The sequence below is a fragment of the Aedes aegypti genome, chromosome 1 (assembly GCF_002204515.2).
Source record: "Aedes aegypti strain LVP_AGWG chromosome 1, AaegL5.0 Primary Assembly, whole genome shotgun sequence".
In the NCBI taxonomy this organism is placed as follows: Eukaryota; Metazoa; Arthropoda; class Insecta; order Diptera; family Culicidae; genus Aedes; species Aedes aegypti.
In genome coordinates, this window is record NC_035107.1 from 141370745 (window position 1) to 141394242 (window position 23498).

Genomic DNA, 23498 nt, shown 5'->3' on the forward strand with positions numbered 1-23498 from the left:
CCCAGGGCATAGAGTATCTTCGTAGCTGCCACACGATATACACATGCAAAAATGGTCAATCGGCAAAGAAAGCTCTCAATTAATAACTGTGGAAGTGCTCATAAGAACACTAATCTGAGAAGCAGGTTCTGTCCCAGTTGGGACGTAATGCCAGAAAGAAGAAGAAGGCAATATTCTTCATCGTAGAAATACCTATCGAGATCTGTGTTCAGAATTTTTATAGACGATAATGGGCGACCTCTGGCGATTTTTCTTTGCAAAAGTAAGTTTTCCCATTAGTAAATCCCATACAAACTTTGAACGGCTGGCGCTAAAATATAGTTTCATCGATCGAGCTGAAATTTTGCACAGTTGTTATGGGACCCAAATGAAATCCAAAAAGTGGACTGGAGCGAGAATCTAAGTTTTGTCCCACACTAGTGTACATATTAGGGCGGTTCAGAATTCAAAAATGTTTGAAAATTCAATCTCCCATATTTTCCTTATCATCCGTACCATAAAAATAGTGTTCTGTGAAATTTTCAGCTATTTCGGTAGTGATTTAAAAAGTGGCCCAAAGACAAAGTAGGTTTATATGGAAATTACTATGGAAAAATTTTGAAAAATGTTCCAAACGCGTTAGTACAGTAATGTAAGTACGAACTTATCATTCCATAGTAAAAACTCATTCTCCAAACCTTATTGAAGGATGTTGCTGAAGATAGAAATCAAGTTTGAGCTAATTATGTTTGGGATTTTTGCAGATGTTTTCATGACTATAATCCCATATTAAGGTAAATTGAATTGAATTGAATTACTTTTTATTGAAGGGATTTTCTGCCGTAGGCAGGTTCATCCCCAAATGAAGGTAAATAATAGCAAACAAACTAATGAACATCTCTTCTCCTATCCATCAGATTGAATTGCTCTCTTCAGCAATTTTTTTATTATGTTTTGAAGAATGAGTTTTTACTATGGGATGATTGAGTATGCTTACATTCTAGTACTAACATGTTTCAACGAACATTTTTCAAAATTTCTTCATAGTAATTTCCATACAAACCTACTCTGTCTTTGGGCCACCTTTAAAGCACTACCGAAATAGCTGAAAATTTTACAGAACACTATTTTTATGGTAAGACTGGTAAGAAAGATATGGGAGATTGGATTTTCAAACATTTTTGAATTCTGAACCGCCCTATTAATTATATGGTGTTATTCTTAAATATGATATGCTTTAATATATACGAGTTATTCGTTCCTGCTCGGGTTGTGTTCAAAATGCCAATAGCATACATGTTCATAACTATCGAAAAAAAAACAATGTTTCTCATATTTGCCAACATTGCCGGCTGGTGTTGCAGATTCTGTAATGAAAAACGTTGGTTGTTTCATTTCGGCAGCAAAATGCTCATGCACTGTCGAACAAACGCGGTTGAAGCCTCTTTCCACAAGCCACTGTCACCACCATCAACCGTTAAAAACATTCGCACCCATTGCCCCAAAGTGTGTAATATTAATGAAATAATATATTGAAACAGCTTGTCGAAATAGAAAACTACCATCGGACACACAAGTGAAATCAAATCGAGCATTCTTGGTGAAAATGATCCGCTATGATTTATTTGCGGCTTTCCAAACGTACGAACAAAGGAAAGTCTGCGCGGAAGCCTTTCGAATGCTGGCAAGTGAAGTGTAAATATTTATGTAGAATATCAACTGTCGGAAATTATTTAGGTTTAATATTGTTTAGGGTGTGCCTGCAACTGAATTTAGTGAAACATTAGTAACCGTGTTAGCACTCATCAACTCTTCAAGAGATTCACTAGATACAGTGTTTCAGTGCGCATCGTACTCTCGTGCTTTGCTTGCACAATTCTTTCAGCCCTCAAAAGTTTCTAAAACTGCTCAAAGCATCAAAACAGTACTCCTCAGTGCTACAAAATCAGTACTTTTTACTTCTACTTTTACTTTTTCATACATATTGATCCCTTTTCGATACTTGTTTGGATCCGTGTCTATGATTTGTCGTTGGACCCGTTAGTGAAAGCTAGCGGTGGTAATCCTTCTTGGATACCGTATTGAAAAAAAAAACCTTTTAGAAGGTCACTTCTTGGAAAAAACGATGTTTCTTCGGAATGCGTTCCTATAAGCGCTCCCAAAGTTATTAACTGAGAGCTCTCTTTGCTAATTGACCATTTTAGCATGTGTGTATCGAAGGTACGAAGATACTCTATGTCCTGGGAAGTCGAGAAAATTTTCTTGTACGAAAACATCCTCGACTGGCTGGATTCAAACTCACGGCCCTCTGCTTGGTCTTGTTGAATAGCTGCATGTTTACCGCTACGGTTATCTGGGCCCCCTGTTTCATGAGGTTATATCATCTGAGCAACTAGCTATAAATGAATTAGTAACATTGTTCCTCAGTGATATCTTGGTAAACGTCACGTATCGTCATGTAATTAGCTTATATCTAAGCAATTATTCATCAAAATCCAAACACGTCAGAATTGGATTACCAGTAGACGCAAAATCTGAGCTAACCGAACTAAACTTCTCCGTTTTCCATATTCTGTCACACCTTGCTGTCAACAATCACACGATGACATCTCCATCCCAGACTGCTGATTAGCCACCCACACTTAGCTACGATGTGTAACATTTGCCGACGGGTGTCTTCATTTCCACTAACCCTCATCGTCGCAACCGGTGGCAGTATCTACTTAATATACACTTCTTTCGCTCCGCTGAGTGCGTCCTACAGCATCAGCAAAGTTTTGAAGTTGTTTGTATTCTGACGCATTATCCCTCTTGATATATGATTCCTCGAGGAGCATATTAAAGCTGTATACATAATACCTACTCACTGGGAGGAAGGAAGATACGTATACCGCATCGCTTCGTGGTCTTTCGCACTTTCCCCGTTCCAGTCTGTTCTGAGGGGGGTGTTTTATGTCTCTCGCACAAGTATAGGAGAGGTGGGGGTCAAATGAACATCTTAAGGATTTTATCTCGATTCCAATGAAAAACGATAATCTCGTAAAATTCAGTCAAACTATCCAAGCGCTTCTTCCCCTCAACTCCAACGCCATTCTCTACTCCAAACCCTTGGCCCGCTATCCATCGCATCAATCGCTCCGTGAAATCCGCAAAACGCCTCCGTGATATTGACGGTAATTCCATTAAAGTTGACAGTGGATCCATCAAGACGGGTACGAAAGCTTTAGACGCACTATCATCTGTTCGCCTCGCCCCGCGATCCAATGATGATTTGTTTTGGATATATTTATCAGCATTTCACCGAGATACGTCTGAGAGCCAAATCACCTCATTTGTCACTGAGTGCATGGAGTTGCCTACCAACATCGAACCTCAAGTGGTCAAACTAGTTCCTAAGGGAAAAGATCCAAATACGCTCAATTTCGTATCATTCAAAGTCGGATTGAGCGACAAATACAGGGATAAAGCGCTTTCATGTGATTCGTGGCCTGAAAACATCCGATTCCGGCAATTCGAGGACAACCGTTCAAAAAACTTGCCCCATGTGGTCAGTCTAACTTCCACGATTCATCCTGGGACAGAGGATCCTTCAGAGCGAGCTTCTTCGAGTTTGATAGTGTAAGTAGTTTAGGACCACCAGGACGCACGCAACGAGGCATTAGGGGAGCTCCTTCTGACCCCGTAACAGTCGAGCCATCATCTCCTGCATATCTATCGAATTACGCTTTTGATTCCGTTTTCTGCCATCATCGTCGTCCTGGTCCTGTTAACGGTGGTTTGGAAGGAGTCTCCCAGCCTGCACCTTCAAGCAAGTATGCGTGTAGTAGGAGACTTTCCCTCGGTGATGAATTCGACAATTTCAGCTCTGTTCCCTCAAAAACCATTCACGTCGTAAATCTTGAACGCAACGAACCTTCCTTATCATCAACTTCGCTACCGGGCCGCACTGTGGAAAGCCTCATGGAAGCTCCCGACCCTTCTAACCCAGTCGAGCAAATCGCAGTCACCGCTCATCATAGTCGCCCCGGTCCTGTGGTTGGTTGTGGTGCGGGAGTCTTCCAATCCGTTACCACAGGCGAGTATTCGTACAATTCACGTAATGGAATATCGATACCCGATGAATCAATTTTCAGGACCTCAAACGGACAGTCAAGCACATCGACAATTCAGCACGCTGACAATGACGACGTTCTCATCTATTACCAAAATGCTGGTGGGATGAACAGCACTACACACCATTATCTGCTGGCAACCAGTGTTGACCAGACTCATTTCCCCGAAATTCGAATTGTGAAGCCATGAACTGTTATAACTGAGCGTTGTATTCCTGAGATGTAGGGGGAGGTGGTTGGGCTTGAGTGTTGCACATGGGATCCGACAGTTTCGATCTCGGTGGGCCGCAATTCAAGTTTCGGTGAAATGATTCGCACTCACTCACTCACTCATTTCATTTCACCGAAACTTGAATTGTGGCTCTCTGGGATCAAAATTGATCGATTTTGTGTGCAGTACTCAAGCTTAACCATCTGCTTTTCTATCTTAGGAGGATAGAGCATGGTTGTAGTAGTTCGTGGCTTCGTAGTTCGGAAAATGTTATTTTCGGGGAAATGAGTCTGAACAACACTGCTGGCAACATCCGACGAGTGCTATGACGTAATTGTGCTTACCGAAACGTGGCTTGACTCACGGACCATCTCCAGTCAAGTGTTCAATTCCGACTACGACGTTTTTCGATGCGACCGCGGGCCTAGAAATAGCCGTAAATCGACAGGTGGTGGTGTTCTAGTTGCGGTTAACAAGAGTTCACGAATCGCAAGGTTTTCTTGTGCGGTATTTACGTCCCTCCTGATCGAACACGTGACGACGATTTGATCGAACGTCATACTAGATCGATCATGTCGGTGGTCGAAATGACGTCGGCGTGTGATGTAATCATTGTCATTGGGGATTTCAACCTACCTGGTATCTCGTGGCAACCATCTCATCACGGTTTCCTTCACCCCGATCCTGACCGCTCTACAATGCACGTTGGTGCAACTAAACTACTCGACTGCTACTGTTCAGCCACTTTACGTCAAATTAACCACTTGACCAACGAGAACAATCGTTCCCTTGATCTCTGCTTTGTAAGCGCTCAGGATGTCGCTCCGACAGTTTCGATCGCCCCCTTGCCGTTAGTCAAGCAAGCAAGGCATCACCCTCCGTTAATTCTTACGTTGAACGACCGCCATACAATCGAAATGAAAGGAATTGTTCCTGTTTCCTATGACTTTCCGAATGCTGACCATGGTGGAATTGCAGAATATTTTGCCTCCATCGATTGGTTAAACGTTCTGGATGGACGAGATGCTGATGAGGCGGCTTTGACTCTCTCAAACATAATTGGGCATGTTATTGATCGGCATGTGCCCAAGAAAGCTTTCAATGGTAGCAGGAAACCATGGATTACACGTGAGCTTAGTTCATTGAAAACCACAAAAAGAGCAGCACTCAGGCATTATTGTAAGCACCGCACGATTCCGTTGCGTGATCAATATCGGAGTTTGAACGCCGAATACAAATTGCGAATTCGTGAGAGTTTTAGGCATTACCAGCACGGAATCCAGCGAAACCTGCAGGCAAAGCTAAAATCATTTTGGAGTTATGTGAATTCTCAACGGAAGGAGTCAGGTTTCCCTTCAACCATGACTTTTAATGGTGAAGTTACCTCAGAGCCACAAAAAGTCAGTCAACTTTTTGCTGACAAGTTTGCGAGTACTTTCTGCGATGAAATAATTTCCGCAGAGCAAGTCAACCAAGCTGCATCCAATGTTCCTTTGCTGGTAGGGAGCACTCTGAGCTCCCTCGACATCGATGACGCCGTGATATTTAGAGCTGCCTCGCAGTTAAAATCATCTACAAACCTCGGACCAGATGTCATTCCAGCCGTTTTCGTTAAAAAATACATCGATAACCTCATCGTACCACTTCGACATGTATTCAACCTGTCACTATCTAGTGGGGTATTCCCGTCTATTTGGAAAACCGCCATCATGTTTCCTGTCCACAAAAAAGGAGATCGAAAGGACGTAAACAACTACCGTGGCATTTCGTCTTTATCCTCCATTTCCAAGTTGTTTGAACTCATAGTCCTGGATGCATTGATGTCTCACAGTAAGCAGTATCTGAGCGATGAACAACATGGCTTTATCTCGGGAAGATCTACCACTACAAATCTCCTGTGCCTTACGTCGCATGTCACAGAGAGTTTTGCGAATAAGGGTCAAACAGATGTCATCTATACCGACTTGTCCGCGGCATTCGATAAGATCAATCACGCCATTACGATTGCCAAATTGGAAAAATATGGTGTCAGCGGTAATTTGTTGCGTTGGCTCAAGACATACCTGATTGGACGGAAACTCTCCGTTACAGTAGAAGGTTTTCGTTCAAAAGATTTTCTCGCCGCATCGGGAATCCCACAAGGAAGTCATCTTGGACCGCTAATATTCCTATTATACTTCAATGATGTCAACTACGTGCTCCATGGCCCTCGCTTATCCTATGCTGATGACTTGAAGATTTATTCGAGGATTCGTTCTAAAGCCGATGCAATTCGGCTTCAACAAGATTTGGACAACTTCAAGAACTGGTGTACCCTGAACTGTATGGTTGTTAACCCTGACAAGTGCAGCATTATTTCTTTTGCCAGAATTCGCGATCCTGTAGTTTTTGACTACAAGCTGCATGATACCGTAATTCAGCGAGTAGATCATGTGAAGGATCTAGGTGTAGTTTTAGACAACCAGTTAACATTCAAACGGCATGTTTCATATGTCGTAGAGAAGGCATCCCGTACGTTAGGGTTTATCTTTCGCATCGCAAAGGACTTCACGAATGTGTATTGTGTTAAATCGTTGTACTGTTCGCTAGTTCTATCCAATCTCGAATACTGCTCGGTCGTATGGCATCCTTACTATCAGAATGGTATAGAGAGGATCGAATCAGTACAACGTCGCTTCATACGGTTCGCCCTTCGTCGACTTCCTTGGCGTGATCCATTCCATCTACCGAGCTATGAAAGTCGATGTCGTTTAATACATATCGACACACTTCAAGTGCGAAGGGACGTTTCGAGAGCTCTATTTGTAGCCGATACTTTACAAGGCCGGATTGACTGCCCTGATATACTATGGGCGGTGAACTTGAACGTTCGTCCTAGAACGTTTCGAAATAATTCGTTATTGAGACTACCTTTTCAACGCACTAATTACGGACAGAACAGCGCAATAAAAGGCATGCAAAGGACGTTCAATAGGGCCGCTTCTGTGTTTGATTTTAATTTGTCTCGTGAAACTGTTCGTCGTAATTTCTATGTATTATTTTCCAATTTAAATGACGATTAGTGATATCCTTATGTGTTATATTTTTTATTGTTAACAAATTATGTTTAGGTTAAGGCATCATTGGGACAATTGTTGTCTGTTGGTGTAATATAATAAATGAATAAACAGGCTCTTTCAACGGCAACGGAATACATAGAGTCGAAAACCCTACAGAAAATCTAATACAGTCACCACAATCACAATCTGCGCAATCAAATTCGCCCACCCGCCTCAAAAGACCTTCTAGATCAGTGATTCCCAAAGTGGGCGAATTCGCCCCCCTGGGGGCGATTTTCAAGCTCAAGGGGGTAAAAATTTGTAAAATAGAATTTGGGGGGCGAAAAATTCAGAAAGGGGGCGAAAAGGCTAACACGGGAGCATTTGAAAATAATAACTCATAATTTTTTTAGGACACACATCAGAAGATTAATCAATTCCAAACTTAACTAATTCCAGGAATATTTTACCTTAGATCGGTATATCTCCAATCAGGGTCATTTTAATATTATGATAGACTACACTTAATAATTGTCAAACACATGCATTCAGGTTTTTTAATATCATGTAAGTTTTAAGAATGGTCGGTATCTGAAATTTTCACAAGGTCGGATGATTAGCCACAGATAACATTTCGTACACAACAAATTTTGGATGTAAAAACATGTATCTGAGATTTTTTTGATTTTTTTGCAAACACACAATATTTTATATAAGGATTTTTTAATGTGGGAACTGTGAGGTTGGGATGCTAATATTTCTTTTATAGGCATCCAGCTTTTTTACAGAAAAAATAAGATTCGATTGCACTCTTTCTTCTCATTTCTCATGGAACAAATCATTTTAGAAGCAACCTTTTCTTGGTGTTAGAAAAAATACATATTTTATATATTACATTGAAATATGAGTTGAAAAACATTCTGGATTTTCATATATTTGTTCAGTGTTTTTAGGTTGAATGAAAGAAAAATTGTTCCAAGAAACGTCAAACATTAATTATTCACAATTTCTGAAAATTATTGCAGTAATTTTATAAATAAAAGTTAAATCAGTATGTAATCACCATTAACGAATCATTCCCCAACTACGTCACAAGTTGGCGCTTATGCATATATTTAATTCAAATAAAACTGGGCTGAACTTGTATCAAAAACTGATTCAGTAGCCTGTAATGCACGTAAAATATTGTTAAAATTGGTATTATGAATTGCAATCTAGTAAATCATTCCTAATAATTTTGGGATATCGATATTTATGAAAATATTTTTAAATGTACATAATAAATATTGTATCGTGATTCTGTGGATATCGATATGCGAGTCAAATACATTTTTTGACGTACAGCACTTCATTACATTAAATATTGAAATCACATATCAGGGGGGCGATTCCAGATAAATGTTGGCCTCAAGGGGGCGAAAGTTGAAAAAGTTTGGGAAGCACTGTTCTAGATCAACGTTTGTCAAATGTACCTGTGGTGCGACATCCAGCAACAAGGCGTCAAATCTGTCACAAGTATTTGCCATGCAATAGAACATATGTGGTCTCCGATCTTATATCAACGATTTGCAAATCCTGATATCGAAGCATCAGCCACTCGTAATCTGTTTACAAGAAACAAATCTCGATCACCGCCATTCAGTAGACGGACGTTTCGGATTGAACTACCAGCTGATACTTAGTAAATGTTTAGATCGTGACAGGCAAGGTGCTGAGCGAAACTCCATTCCAAGTAATTCCGATACAAATCATTGTCCAAGCACAGCTATACACGCTCGTGGAGATAACAGTAGTCTCAATCTACCTGCCTAAATTATTGTGTTGTAGATCGAGTTAAATTCTACAACTTTGCTGAAAGCAGCACGCCGTTAACTTTAAAATCTTGTGAGTTACAAGCGAAGTTTATTAAGTGTATTTTTGAAGTGAATTTTCTTAATTTACAAAAAATACGTTTTCACAGTTTTTGCAGCAGAAGTTTCCTATTTTATGGCCTTTCTAATGCCGCTAAAAGAAAATTTTATCGAACCAACTCCATGAGTTATGGGCATCTAAAGATTTCAAAGTTTTTCACTTAAATTTGCTTATAACTTCAAAATCACAAGAATTACAAACTTGGGATGTTCCGCAAAAATGTGTATCTTTATTTCCTCTGCAATTCTTCTAAAGACCGTATTCACGTAAAACTGAAAACAAAAAAGTTAGACCAAAAAACTATTTTTTTTGATCCACCCAAAGTTAAAACTTTTAAAATCAATTTAATTAGCTCAAATGAAGAGTTAGTCAAAAGTGTCTTGGACAGAGTTGTTCAAAATAACATTTTCTAAAAGTTTGTAGATGAGTGCAACCACAAATTTTTTCAAACAAAAAAGTTTGAGTCAAAATTTTAACTTAAATAAGGGCTACCCTATTCAACTTTTTCCTTAAAATATGAAAAACTCTATTACGAATAACTTCTCTGAAGACATCAAACGTCTAAAATCGACGAGAACAGAGAAAACACTTTTTCCAGCTAAATCGGTTCATTGTGCACCGTAAGGCTTTTGGGTAAACTACTCCAAGGGTTTCCCAAACTATTTCGAACAATTCCACCAAAGGCTGTTTGAAACGAAATTCTTGTACGAAATCCAACCAGGCGATTTTTCTTTTTAGATTTCGTTTCGTTTAGCAACATTGGAAAAAAATCGTCGAAATGTTTTGATTAATAACGGAATAAAACGGATTTTCGCAGAATACCGAGCTAATTTCGTGACAAACATTGTATTCCGTCCACACATAAAACAAACACTAAGACGGTCTAAGCTGATGAGATAAACTCTATTGACTGTTTAACGATAAACTTGCGACGATCGACGCGCCACCATAATTCATAAAACGGAGGTTATTAGAACTAACATGGAGGTGATGATTTGGAGGTTATTTGGCAATTCGGAGGTTGAAATCACCTCCAAACACTAGCGATTTTGCGGTGGGATGTTGACGTTTGATCACGAATACAGTGTTGAGTCTTCAGTGCGTTCAGTCAGGTTGCACAGCTACACTGAACGAAATCTCCCGCCATAAAGTGAATGATTTTTGCCTCATCTCCGCCCCATACCAATTATCAGACACAATCAAGATGATTCTCGTCTGCATGGAAATCATCTGTTTACAAATCACACCGAATGAAAATCATCCGGTCTTGAAACGATTTTTACCCTTCAGATAGATGCCTGAAATTGAATGATTATCATATTCTAATGTAAACAACCCCCATTACAACCCCCACAAGCCCATGGTCCCCATCGCCGTATGTGGCAGATGATGGAGAAGAATTGGCGAGGGTGATGAATGAAGAGCTGGCAGAAATCGTGAAATCATTCATATCAAATAACGCATCGGAACCCGATGGTATTCCGAATGTTGCCTTGAAAGAGGCGGTCAATGATGACCTGGACATGTTCAGAACCGCGATGCAACGCTGCATTGATGAAGGAATCTTCCCGGATGTATGGAAGCGACAGAAATTGATGCTACTACCAAAGGCGGGGAAACCACCAGGTGACCCGTCGGCGTATAGACCTATCTGTCTACTAGATACGACGGGCATGTTATTGGAGAGGTTGATCCTCAACAGGCTAGTACTTTACAACGAAGGTGCGGCCGGCCTGTCTAACAATCAGCTTAGATTCAGGATAGGTTAAACGACTCTGGACGTTATCCAGTCGGTCGTTCAGAAAGCTGAGGTGACAATCGAGCGTAAAAGGTGCGGTATCTGTTACTGTGCGGTTGTCACTCTGGATTTGAAGAATGCGTTCAACAGCGCAAGCTGGGAAGCGATAGCCCACGCACTTCACCGCTTCAAGGTACCGGTGCAGTTGTGTAAGCTTCTAGAAAGCTTTTTTGATGCTAGAATTCCATTGTATAACACAAATGAGGGACAGAAAAGCGCTCGAATTAGCGCTGGAGTAACTCAAGGTTCAATCCTGGGACCGATGATATTGGAATACGATGTAGGATGACGTACTGAGGCTGCCCCTGCCGACGGGTGTTGGCTTCGCTGACGACATCACCTTAGTGGTCTATGGCGAATCGATTAAAGAACTAGAGTTGACAGCAGCGCACTCTATCTCCAAAGTTAAGGAATGGATGAAGTCTAGGAAACTAGGACTGGCTTGTCACAAGACTGAGATGGTGGTGGTCAGTAATCGCAAGTCCGACCAACGGGTGATTATCTCGCTAGGTGATTGCACTATATAGCCCAAACGATCCCTTAGGCATCTTGGGGTAATGATCGATCACAAACTCAGCTTCGATACATTGAATATGCCTGTTAAAGGGCATCTACGGCTATAGCAGCGCTTTCGAGGATGATGTCTAACAGCTCTGCTGTAATTGCCAGCAAACTTAAGCAAGCGTGGCGCAATCCATACTAAGGTATGGAGGACCAATCTGGTCAAGAGCGCTTTGAACGCGCAGAAACCTAAGGCGTATGGAAAGCACATATAGGACCATGTGCTTAAGAGTAGCATGCCAATACCGAACGGTTTCTAAAGAGGCCGTGTGCGTCATAGCCGGGATGAGGCCCATCGGGCTCATCATCAAGGAAGATGTTCAATGCTTCAACCAAAGAGGTACCAGAGGAGTCCACAACGCTTGTAAAGAGGTAACGCTCAGAGGTTGGCAGCAGGAATGGTATAACTCCACTAAAGGTAGATGGACTCATCGGCTAATACCAAATGTGTCAGATTGGTATAGGAGAAGGCAGTGCTTGCATAGGTTCGGGCACTCAGAATCTCCTGCATGCTCAAATTGTGCTGTTGTGGAGGAAACAGCGGAGCATATCGTGTTCGATTGCCTGCATTTCATTGTTGTATTCTTCTTCTTCTTCTTTCTGGCGTTACGTCCCCACGGGGACAAAGCCTGCTTCTCAGATTAGTGTTCTTATGAGCACTTTCACAGTTATTAACTGAGAGCTTTCTATGCCAATGACCATTTTTGCATGTGTATATCGTGTGGCAGGTACGAAGATACTTTATGCCCTGGGAAGTCGAGAAAATTTCCAACCCGAAAAGATCCTCGACCGTTGGGATTCGAACCCACGACCCTCAGCTTGGTCTTGCTGAATAGCTGCGCGTTTACCGCTACGGCTATCTGGGCCCATTGTTGTAAGAGAACCTTTTCTCGCTACATGCGGAGAGGACACGTCCCCGGACAAAATGATCCAGAGAATGTGTGCGGATGCCGAGTGCTGGAATGGATTTGTCACTCACATTGTGCTAGATTTGCAGCGCCTGTGGCGCGCTGACCGAAAGCAGCTGCAGAAGATCAGCCCTGCCGAGGCTGGTCCCCTGTAACATTGTATAAGTCGACTAGGGAAAGCAGTTTGCCTAGGCTACTTCTGCTATATGTGTTAAGTGGTATATGCACTGGTCCCTCCCCGAATAAAAACCGTAAGATGGTTCCGGGGAGATAAGGGCCAAGGGCACTCTGTACACCACTTGAGCAATTCATCAAGAATTGCTCAAGTACAGTGCATGGGCTGATTTTAGTGGGTCGACGTTGGTGCGGCATCCCCACACTCCCTGAGTTACCTTCTCAGGCGTCTGTTGCAGATATTCACCTTGAAAAACAAAACATTTACACATGAAAAAATGATCAATTGGCAATGAAAGCTCTCAGGTAATAACTGTGGAAGTGCTCAGAAGAACACTAACATGAGAAGCAGGATCTGTCCCAGTAAAGCCAGCAAGAAGAAGATACCTTCATAAAACATACCATATCATATCTATAAACCGAGTAAAATATCCTTGTTATTTCGAGAAACTGTGCAAAAAGCCGTGCAAAAATTCCGTGCATCAGACCACATTTTCAAACGCGGTTTTTGTCAGTTCAATTGACATCCGTAGCATTATGAACGCTGTAATTTATGTTCTTAAATATTCGTGCGTGATAAAAATTCACTTTAGTTTGTTTTTCCACAGTAATCAGCAAAGTGCTCGTTTAACCCCCACTTCCCCTAAATGTACAGTAGGTACACTCTTACCACCCCAGTGATCTCCTAACCATTTCGAGGGGTTGGTACGGAGTAATAGAATAGGAGCTGATGTTTGCGGCACTGGGAGAGATGCTTTTGATAACCCTCTGCGGCTGTGGTGTAAAAAGTATTAAAGTTCGACCAAGCCCAACGTTGCTCGGGGACAGACAACAGTAAGCCCTATTACGATGAGGACGGCAGATGGGTTTGTATCAGGACAAAAACTTGTACATTTGTGGACTTTTGATCCCTGAGGCGTGTGGTGTGGGTGCTTTCGAGCATCGCCAATAAAGTTATTATTATGGGATTTGTGGTTGCACATATTAGTGAGGGATTAACTGGGCGGGCAGACTTTGGGCAAGCTCTCGTCGAAAAAGTGCACAGGCAATTTTGGATGGCTGAGTTATGGCTACTTCGGATTACTCAATTCGGGCTCCCGGTTTTTAGACGCGGTAAATTGATCTGATGTTTTGTGTTTATTTGATGGTGTGGGTTGTTCTACACAAAATTAAATGTCTTAATACAAAATACATTGATTTTAATCATGCATTATCGAACTATACCTTGCTAATAATTGCAGAGTTCATATATTGTTGTAATATTTATAGCGATGGGCACCCACCTGAAAATACAAAATGAAAATGTAAATATTAAAAAACAATCATAATAAAGTTGAAAGGTTTTGTAAATCATACACATTTTTTCTTTTAGGAAACTGTTATGAAGTTTGATATGGCCTGAGCAGACCATCATGCGTTCAATCCCAGATTCTTCCCCACAAGCCCATGGTCTTCAGTAGCGTATGCGGCAGATGAAGGAGAATAAGTGGCGAGGGTGACAACGAAAGGCTGGCAGAAATCGTGAAAAATATGCGCGTCAAATAAGGCACCGGGACTCGATACTTTTCCCGAATGTTGCCTTAAAACAACTATTGGTACACCGACCCTAAAGACAAAATTGTTTTCATAGTTTACAAAATTCATTCATACTAGTCATATCAATACTAAGCATCATCTTCCCTTTTGGTTAAGGGTCTAAACCTTGTATGCCATTTTGGGCACACGCCAAGGATAAATACGCACACGAAAATAATCACTATTTTACAACAACATTTTCTTTAACTCCCAAAGGCCACATCAAAGAAATTGCATTCGTGATGAGCAGCTACCCACTACTTTGACTTTCTCACAATCTTCCGAAAGACATTCTCCACCCAATCTGAAACCCAGTCAGGCTAAGAAAAGACATAAAGAAAGGCGGTAGCTGTCGAGTTTAAGTTTGTCAGAAACCGTTAAATGCCTTCATGCGGGCCGAGTGGTGGTCCCTTTTCTTGTATCTCATCTGTACAAGAACAAGAATACGTAAAACGGTAGAAATACAATGCGGCAAATGGGACGAGCTCCCCCTCAGCTTGAGCTGACACTACTGATGGCTTGACATGGAAAAGGCGTGAAAAATTTTACTGCGTGCTTGTTCGTACACCATTTTTATAGTCTGCAATCGTCAGCCAAACTACAACTTGGTACAACTCAGAAGGGGAAGTGCAGGCTGGGCCGTGATTGGGTACCACCAGCAGCTCATAAAGGATTATGAGAACAATGGTTTAATTTTCCCCATGACTGCCTGTTTTCTCGAAGCCAATACATTGTGTGGTAATGAAATAGGTATTCTAGTGTTTATGTAGCGGTGCTTGTTCATAGAAAGTAGGAAGATTCAATTTCCTCGCTACACGGTTCATATACATTCAGATGCGAACTATTTTTCGAATGAACTCTAAATCAAAATCGTCCTCAACCTAATCGTGAAGACCGATGGACAGCATGTCGGTCAAGACACGTACATATCTCGCATAACTTATGATCTCGCCCTAAAAGCCATTGGTAACCATGTGTGTAGCTCGTTATCTCTGAGCATTTGACCGGATTTACACGTTATTTGACAACGCTATGGTGAAGAAAAGATTATTCTTTACCTGCCAGTGGCATTGGTTTGAATGCTTATTCATTCATTTGCTCAGAAACAACGAGCTACACACGTGGTTACAAATGACTTTTAGGGCGTTATCCCAGATCAAGCGAGATATATATCAACAAAACGTAAACATTATCATCATCATCCCCAAAACAAGGAAATAAACACCGAAACGTAGAAGAAAAAGTCGTCTTAGCTGCCTTACTAGACTGGAAGAGCCCAACACTGTTGAACACTAAAAACCAAAAGATTATGTGCCTCTTGAAAATTTAAATCTCATGTAAAGGGAATCCTTAAATATGTAAGCCAAAAATACTTGGATTTATAGGTGGCGTAAGCTATCTGAAGGTGAATATTATAATTTATAAAGTTATGCAATATGGGCGTCAGTAAAGTTCACATAACTTTGTTGATTTTCAACAATATTTGATTCTATTAACAGTGTTACTGCATAACATAACGCCGCACTTCTTGAGAGAAAATTTATTGATATAACGCTTCAAGCTGGATGCTAGAGAGATAATAGTCCAGCAATGAGATTGTAACTTTACCTTTTACATACAACATTGTGCGCTTTCTTCGATCAATCCATTGATGCAAGCTTAATGCGTGAGTTTTCCAATTTTAGGCTTAGAATGCGTGAGTTTTCCAATTAGGGATGGCTATAGAATCAGGTATCAGAAGGCCGGCTCCAGAGGCACGTTTCCCACCAGTTGGGAGATTTGTGACATCGTCATATTGCAGCCAATTTCAGCATCTTCCCGATGGGAGAGGAAGGGGAAGGGAAAGATGGGTGGAAATAGGAGAGGTGTCCCTTTAAGAGGGAAGATCGCATAAACGACATGAGAGCATGCAGCTCCATACCACAATGGGTTCGAACAGCGCCCTAAAAAGGGCCCTGCAAAACGAATGAGCGTAAAGAGAGCCTATAGCTCATTACCACAGCGGGTTAAGCATAACAGAGTGTCCTGAAGATTCAGGCTTCTGAATTCAGTTTCACTTAATAAGTATTTACCAAGTAATCGGAATCGCAGTTGAGCAAAAACTTGTCAGTCACATATCAGGTGATACGAAGTTCCATAATCGGAGTCACAACAAGTGAATCAATTGTCACCCAACACGCAGCAACAAAGACATTGTCATCTCCTATTCTTGTTGCAAAAATTTTATTCCGCAACATCAGTTTATCACCACTTGAACAGAATATGACATTGATCGAGCACTATGTGCGCAGCAATTTTCTGGGCTTCGCATTGTAATTTTTGAGAACATTCTCCGTGTTGGTAAACACTGACACACTATTGAATAGAATTCATGAAACAACTTTGGTTTTGTGTTTAAAATAACTGATTAATCACGAGTTGAAAAGGTTGCACCTATGTTGCGCCCTGTGAATGTCATGACAATTTTGTTTTTGATTATTTCCCTATCCGCAAAATTTGGGACAAACGGTTGTGAGCGAGCTTGCTTTGTTGTTTGTTTTCGTCTGTTTTGATGACAATTTGATTCACTGGTCACAATTATCATACACAAATGAGTCAGCACGCTGAATATTTGCCATGTGGCCTGTCAACGCTCTGACCAAGAGACTGCAATTCAGCTTAGCCAGATTTGATAAATACTACGCCACACTTGGAGATGGCTCAGTGATATATAATTTTGCTTGACGACACGATTCCAAACTATTCCAATACTACTTATGCTGAGTTGCTGCCCAACAATTTATCTAAAGCTTCACCAGGCACTTCGAAATTAGAATAGCTGGCTGAGGGCCAATGAAGTCATGCGATGCTCCATCGCGAGGTACACAGTTAACAATAATGAAGATTACACGTCATGTAAACTACATTTATGCGATGCAAACATGACGTCATGTAAATTTCAGTTTGAAATCATGTAAAAATGTGTTATATGTCAGGATTCTGCTAGATTACATGACATATAATTGAAGTTTACATGACATATCATGTAAATATCCTTGATATTCCACGCTCCAATTATGTGCATTATATGTCTCAAAAATTTAAACGTTTCGTTCGAACTGTGTAGCTCATCAGCCAATTCATTTTCAGCGATGGAAGAATGGCTAGGTACCCATACAAGGTTTACAGAGTTGACTGAATTCAATTCCTCAATTTGAATTCGAAATGCGATAACAAGCTTCGACCTTGAATTGGCCGAAGCAAGAGCTTTTATAGCAGCATGACTATCTGAACAGAAGTATATGACTTTACCCATTACGCGCTGTTGAAGTGCTGATTGCACTCCACACATAAAAGCAAATATTTCCGCATGAAAAATGATAGAGTTTCTACCAAGTGAGAAAAACGGATTCAGCCTTAGCTCACGAGAATATACTCCTGCACCAGCTCTACCTTCAAGAAGGAAGCCATCAGTGTAACATACTATATTGTTTGATATACTTCTTTCCAAATAGTCAAACGTCCATTCTTTCCGTGAAGGGAATTGTGTGGTAAATGTCCTGTAAGGAAAGTGACAAGCAATTGTGAGATCACTTGAAGCAAGGACAATTTTGTCCCAATTCACCAAAAGCGGAAACAACGAAGTGTGTGTAGATCTATGATTCACCGGATTGCTCTCCAATGGATCCAGTACTCATAAACGGTAAGAGCAAAAAAGTGTTTCTTGTTCAAGATATATGTGTAGTTGAGCAACGTCGAATAAAGCCTCGAGCGCTGCCGTGGGAATTCTAAACGCACCAGACATCGCCATCAAGCACATCCTTTGGAGATGGCCCAATTTTGATTGGAAGGTTCACCGGCATTGACCGAAGGCCATGCAAGCTTTTTTGACTCTAAAATCAATGTGAGGTGTCCATGAAAGTTTGGAATCTTGAATGACTCCGACATACTTTACTTGATCAGTCACATTAACCTCAGTGCCTAAAAGACGTAACGGTCGATTTCCATCACGGTTTCGTCTTTCCGTAAAAGAACAATTGATGTTTAATTCGGGTTAACCAAAAGGCCATATTGGCGAAACCAACTCTCGACTACCTGAAGAGCACTTTGCATCAGGTCGAATAGGGTGCTTATGCACATACCAACAAAGCTAGATAGTCGTCGGCAAATCCATAAGTTGGAAAACCGCTATTATTGAGTTGCCTCAATGACAAGACTCCCCCTTGGGGACACCCGCAAACATTCAATTTTCGAATCGCTGCTTAACGCGATGTCGAGAAGAGATGTCGGTTTATGAGCAATTGATGAATCCAATTGATAATCAATGTGGGTAGCCCATGGTTTCGTGCGGTTTCCAATAAGGCATCGAAAGACACGCTATCAAAGGCACTCTCAATATCCAAGAAAACACCCAAGCAGGATTGCTTCTGAGCGAAAGCTTTCTCGATATCGTATACAACGTTGTGTAAAGGAGTCACAGTGGACTTTCCAGATTGGTAAGCATGTTGTGTCATATGAAGAGGCATGTTTGCCAAATAAACATTAAACATCATGGATGTGATGACCGATAATGCGTTCCAGACATTTCAGAAGAAAAGAGGTCAGATTGACTGGTCAGGTCATGTAGCAGCCTCCTGTGGTAGTCGTCATGGATAAGATGAATAACGTAGTGTCAGTAAGCATCTCTATCGCTGCAGAAATGCGACCGTAGACTCTAAGAATTTAATAGTCTTCCATAGTGGGAGCGCACTTGACTTCTTCAGCTTAATTTGTTTTCCGCTCGACAGCTCCTTATTTTTCAAAAGGACGACTACCTGTCGAGGTGTAACCTACTCGGCTTAAGCGGGGACGAACTGGTAGCGGTGCTTTCGCGTGCATGCGATGCGACCATGCCTAGAAAAGTCCACCCTAGGAATGGGAGACCACCGACGTACTGGTGGGCTTAAGCAATTGCGAACCTGCGCTGTGCCTGCCTACGGGCCAGGAGAACGAAGGGCGGTGTTCACCGCTGCCAAAGTCGCGCTGAAGTCCAAGATAAAGGCAAGCAAAAAGGCCTGCTTTGAGGGACTCTGTCAGAGTGCCAATGCGAATCCGTGGGGTGATGCCTATAGGATCGCTATGACGAAGACAAGGGGTGCAATGGCTCCTACAGAGCAATCTCCAGAGATGCTGGAGGGGATCATCGAGGGGCTCTTTCCGCGCCACAACCCTAGCCCATGGCCTCCTTTCGTAGGACAGCCGGGGATTGGGGCTGGCGATGAGGATAGGGTAACCGATGAGGAACTTGTAGGGATTGCAAAATCCCTAAGCATGGGGAAGGCACCAGGTCCGGACGGAGTTCCAAACCTGGCCCTCAAAGTCGCAATCTTGGAGGCTCCCGTTATGTTTTGCCTGGACGAGGAAGTATTTCCAGATGTGTGGAAGAGGCAGAGCCTGGTACTATTGCCAAAGGCGGGGAAACCACCCGGTGACCCGTCGGCGTATAGACCAATATGCTTGATTGACACGGTGGGGAAGGTGCTCGAGAAAATCATCCTCAACAGACTGTTGAGGTACACTGAGGGTGTAAACAGTCTCTCAAGCAACCAGTTCGGCTTCCGGAAAGGGAGGTCCACCGTAGACGCTATTCTGACGGTTAAGAAAACCGCTGAGATAGTACTCCAGCGTATGAGGAGGGCTATTCACTACTGCGCAGTAGTGACTCTGGATGTAAGGAACGCATTTAATAGTGCCAGTTGGGCGGCTATTGCTGATGCACTCCTGCGTCTGGGGATACCCGAGTACCTGTACAAGATTCTCGGAAGTTACTTCCAGATTCGGGTATTAGTCTATGACACGGAGGTGGGTCGGAAGTGCTTTCACATAACCTCAGGAGTCCCGCAAGGTTCCATCCTGGGTCCGGTGTTATGGAATGTCATGTACGACGAGGTGTTGAGATTAAAATTCCCGGCGGGTGTGGTCATCGTTGGCTTTGCCGACAATATTACGCTGGAGGTCTACGGTGAATCGATCGAAGAAGTGGAATTGACTGCAGCCCACTCGATCGCAATTGTGGAGGAGTGAATGAGCTACAGGAAACTGGAATTGGCTCACCACAAAACTGAGGCTGTTGTTGTCAACAACCGAAAGTCGGTGCAGCAAGCGGTGATCAGTGTAGGCGACTGCACGATCACTTCGAAGCGCTCCATCAAACACTTGGGGGTGATGATCGACGATAAGCTTACCTTCGGTAGTCACGTTGATTATGCCTGCAAGAGAGCCTCCACAGCTATTGTAGCACTGTCCCGGATGATGTCCAATAGCTCTGCGGTGTACGCCAGTAAGCGTAAGCTTCTGGCCAGTGTCGCCTCGTCCATACTGAGGTATGGTGGCCCGGCTTGGGGCACGGCTGAGTACCGATAGCTACCGTAGCAAGCTAGAGAGTACTTATAGGCTAATGTGCCTGAGGGTTGCGAGCGCGTACCGTACCGTGTCACACGATGCACTCTGCGTCATCACCGGTATGGTGCCTATTGGTATCCTTATCATGGAAGACATAGAGTGCTTCGAAAGGCGCGGCACAAGAGGCATACGCAGGACTGCCAGACTGGCCTCCATGGTCAAATGGCAGCGTGCGTGGGACAGTTCCACCAAGGGAGTGTAGACTCACAGATTGATTCCGAGGTTAGATATCTGGGTCAATAGGCGCCATGTCGAACTAACATTCCACCTGACACAGGTCCTTTCGGGCCATGGTTGCTTTAGACAGTATCTACACCGTTTCGGTCATTCGGGTTCTCCCGAATGTCCAGTTTGTGCAGGTTTAGAGGAAACGGCGGAACACGTTTTGTTCATGTGCCCGCGTTTCCGCACACTGCGTGACCGCATGTTTGCCACATGCTATCGGGATACGACTCCGGACAATTTGGTCCAGAGGATGTGTGAAGACGAGTTTGACTGGAATGCCGTTTCATCGGCTATCACCCACATCGTCTCGGATCTACAAAGGAGGTGGCGAGTGGACTCGAGGAGTGACTAGTGCAGACGCTAAACAACAGGTGGTACAAGGGTTCGCAGTCGGCTACGTAGATCATACCGGTGCCTTACGGTCGAAATCGACCCTTACAGCGATTAAGTGGCCGCGGGGAGAACATCCTGGTAGCGTTGCTGTCGTGGCGCCGGCCTACTGGGTTGGATACGAGCCTCTGGTTGTTCGGGGCAGGTGGAGGCCCCTTCGTCAGCAATCCCAGCTGGTGCTAGCTGATAGGGCCTGAGCCTTCAGTAGGTCAAATTGCGAAACCCGCAGTATCAGCTCTTGAAACCTGCGATGCAGCTGGCCGCAGGCGTAATGGTCGACTCTGCCCGCCTTCAGCGGGCAATGGGAGGTGAGGACCACCTGGGAAGCTGGCAAAGCGCCAGCATGCTACCTTGGTTGACCCCCCTTAGCGTGTCATCGATGTTCGTTGCTGCATGGCTACGCAGCTAACCTGGAGGATGCGATGTGCAATAGCCCCTCTCCGAAGCAATGCCTTCTTGGTGGTCCCGGAGAGACGAAGGGTTTGGCGGCAATGGGAATGGTTTAGTGGGTCGGGGGTGTAGTCCTGTTTACTGCTTGTACGTAGTAAATGGTCCCCAACCCCACACTCCCGGACCTCGGTCCGGAGTCTGTTGAGCAGATTATCCCCCCATTGCTTAGAAGGAAAAAAAAAAAAGCTAAGCTAAGATGGGGGCTACTTTGGAGTTGGACATTCACCTTTTGCATCGTAAAAATCAATCTGAGCAATTTTGTGTTTTCAGCACTTTATTAATCAATGTTTGCTCTACCACTAGGCATGATTTTTTTTGAACAATATCAACAATACCAGGATAAAAAAGGAAACATTTCAAAAAAGTCCGAACAAATATTCACAAGGAACAAAACATTGGATATGCAAATATTGTTTTAATTTTTCCCATGTCGTGAAAAGTTATTAGGAACATCACAAAACTATCGAATCGTCATGTTTCATAAAAATCTTGTAATTAAAACTGTTGTTTTGTTAGAAATAATTGATCGAAGGTCTTATTTTTACGACTTCTATTTTATTATAAAGTTTTGGTTTGTATATTTTACAAATGAAAAAAAAAGTAAGAGGTTGTTTCCTAGATACGACCGCCAAGTTGACGTTGGATAAAATTAGCATATTCTATTTCCTGGCTTAAGACCATCGCAAACTTATGAATGATGTCTACAGACAAAAATTCAATTATTTTTTAACACTATTTGTTGCATGCCAATTCTAACCTATTGCGGACATTGTAAATGCTTGTTAATTTGGAGCAATTAATTCAAAATAACTCTTTTCCACTGGTTTCGTGGCCCTGAAAGGGCCGTTTGGTTTCTTTGTTGGTTGGTTCGGTTAACACTTCACACCGGACCGGATAGAATCGGTCTATGGAAGAAAAAGCATGAGCGACAACTCTTGTTCTCCAAACAAATATTCCGGGTGGACAACCGGAGGTGTCAAGAAGCCGTATCGCTATCGGTCGGGTACAGTCGCTCTTCATGAGCTGCTGATTCGCAAGTTGCCATTCCAGCGCCTAATTCGTAAAATCGCTCAGGACATCAAAACCGATCTGCGATTCCAGAGCTTGCCAACCTGGGCCTGCAGGAAGTGAGCGAGGTCTATCTGGTCAGTCTGTTTGAGGATACCAACCTGCGCGCGATCCACACCAAGCGTGTCACCATCATGCCGAAAAACATCCAGCTGGCTCATCGTATGACACGAACGCGCTTTAATTGAATTGAAGCACAATTTCAAACAAATCTGCCCTTTTTAGGGCCACAAGAATGCATTTGACGTAAAAGAGTTACAACCAGAGACATCTATTACTAATTGATTAATTAATTTATTTTATTATCAATCAGGCGGATGGAGTCCACCGCTGCTGTAAGGAACACTATCCTTGGTCACAGTCTCGATACACACTACCGGAACAGAATTAGCTGCTTCATTCGCCAAGGATACGCAGAAAGTTTTCCTGCTTACTTACAACAGCACCTCAGAAAAGGGCAACGAGAACGAGCTGCGCTTTCAGTACACACCATTATCAATTAAACTAGCCCTATGTTACATGACACTCAAATCCTTTAACTTTTAATACCTAGGTAATTGTTATTTTCTAAAAGTTGCAATATCAATTGTTGTTTCCTTGACCTGAAAAATGGTATAACCGACAGGCTTTCGTTAAGTTTAAATGTAATAAATACTAAATAAATACTAAATCAATTAT

At 42.6% G+C, this 23498-nt stretch overlaps 1 pseudogene; it reads left to right on the forward strand.

The window, feature by feature from the left end:
- Positions 1-22673: 22673 nt before the first annotated feature.
- On the forward strand, positions 22674-23159 carry LOC110674288 (annotated as a pseudogene).
- Positions 23160-23498: the final 339 nt, after the last annotated feature.